This window comes from Mus caroli, chromosome 2, assembly GCF_900094665.2.
Source record: "Mus caroli chromosome 2, CAROLI_EIJ_v1.1, whole genome shotgun sequence".
NCBI lineage: Eukaryota > Metazoa > Chordata > Mammalia > Rodentia > Muridae > Mus > Mus caroli.
In genome coordinates, this window is record NC_034571.1 from 12,881,536 (window position 1) to 12,884,033 (window position 2,498).

A 2,498-nucleotide genomic window follows, 5' to 3' on the forward strand; every position below is an offset into this window, starting at 1 on the left:
GAATAACAAAAAACCTAGGATAACAAAAACTCTTCTCAATGATAAATGAATCTCTGGTGGAATCACCATGCCTGACCTAAAGCTCTACAACAGAGCAATTGTTATTAAAAACTGAATGGTACTGGTATAGTGACAGACAGGTAGACCAATGGAATAGAATTGAAGACCCAGAAATGAACCCACACACCTCTAGTCACTTGATCTTTGACAAGTCTCTAAAACCATCCAGTGGAAAAAAAGACCATATTTTCAACAAATTGTGCTGGCATAACTAATGGTTATCATATAGAAGAATGTGTATTGATTCATTGTATTCATTCATCTTCTTGTACTAAGGTCAAGTGTAAGTGGCACATAAAACCAGAGACACTGAAACTTATAGAGGAGAAAGTGGGGAAAAGCCTGGAAGATATGGTAACAGGGGAAAAATTCCTGAATTGAACAGCAATGGCCTGTGTTGTAAGATGGGGAATTGACAAATGGGACCTCATAAAATTGCAAAGCTTCTATAAGGCAAAAGACACTGTCAATAAGACAAATAGGCCAGCAACAGATTGGGAACGGATCTTTACAATCCTAAATCAGATAGGGAACTAATATCCAATATATATAAAGAACTCAAGAAGATGACTCCAGAAAATCAAATAACCCCATTAAAAATGGGGCACAGAGCTAAGCAAAGAATTCTCATCTGAGGAATATAGAATGGCTGAGAAGCACCTGAAAAAGTGTTCAACATCCTTAATCATGACGGAAATGCAAATCAAAAAACCCTGTGATTCCACCTGACACCAGTCAGAATGGCTAAGATCAAAAATTCAGGTGACAGCAGATGCTGGCCAGGACGTGTAGAAAGAGGAACACTCCTCCACTGCTGGTGGGATTGCAAGATGGTACAAACACTTTGGAAATCAGTCTGGCGGTTCCTCACAAAATTGGACATATTACTAATGGAGGATCCAGCAATACCTTTCCTGGGCATATATCCAGAAGATATTCCAACGGTAATAAGAACACATGCTCCACTATGTTCATTGCAGCCTTATTTATAATAGCCAGATGCTGGAAAGAACCTAGATGTCCCCCAACATAGGAATGGATAAAGAAAATGTGGTAATTTACATAATGGAGTACTACTCAGCTATTAAAAAACAATGAATTTATCAAATTCCTAGGCAAATGGATGGATCTGGACGATATCATTCTGAGTGTGGTAACCCAATCACAAAAGAACTTACATGATATGCCGTCACTGGTAAGTTTATATTAGCCCAGAAACTTAGAATACCCAAGATACAATTTGCAAAACACATGAAACTCAAGAAAAATGAAGACCAAAGTGTGGACACTTCGCCCATTCTTAAATTGGGAACAAAACACCTATGGAAGGAGTTACAAATTTTGGAGCTGAGACGAAAGGATGGACTATTCAGAGACTGCCCCACCTAGGGATCTATCCTGTAATCAGCCACCAAATGCAGACACTATTGCACATGCCAGCAAGATTTTGCTGAAAGGACCCTGATATAGCTGTCTCTTGTGAGGCTATGCCAGTGCCTGGCAAACATAGAAGTGGATGCTCATAGTCAATTATTGGATGGAACACAGGGCCCCCAATGGAGGAGCTAGAGAAAATACCCAAAGAGCTGAAGGGGTCTGCAACCCTATAGGTGGAACAACTATATGAACTAACCATTAACCCCACAGCTCATGTATTTAGCTGCAAATGTAGCAGAAGATGGCCAAGTCGGCCATCATTGGGAAGAGAGGCCCCTTGGTCTTGCAAACTTTATATGCCCTAGTACAGGGGAACACCAGGGTCAAGAAGTGAGAGTGGGTGGGTAGGGGAGTAGGGGATGCAGTATAGGGACTTTTGGGATAGCATTTGAAATGTAAATGAAATAAAAATTGGAAAAAGAAAAAAAGAAAAGAAAATACACACATAAATGCCAACTCTTACTTGATAAGCAGAGAAAGAAAAATTAATTAAGCAGATAATCTTTTGATGTTTATACTATTTGCATATAATATTAATAACATATTAATAAACAAAGGACACTTTATAAATAAAGTATTTTATTTTAATAATAATCACCAGGACCTTTACTTAGAAATGGTCAATACTCATGCTTCCTTAATTTCCAAAGGGAGATTTTGAGCACAGGTCATACCAAGGGCAAGTAATTCTAGCACTTGGGAGTAAGAAGCAGGAGAAGCAGGAATTACTCCTTTATTACATTGTAAATTGGGGACAGACTGGCTGAATGAGATCCCTGTGTCCAAAGTAAAGAAAGAATGAATAAAGCACATAGACAGATGGTACCCAATAAAATGGCCAATGAATGTATGGATGGTAATATATGCCTTTGTGACAAAAACCACATGGTCATCTCGTTACATGCAGAAAAAGCATTTGACAAGATCCAACACCCATTCATGATAAAAGTCTTGGAAAGATCAGGAATTCAAGGCCCATACCTAAACATGATAAAAGCAAT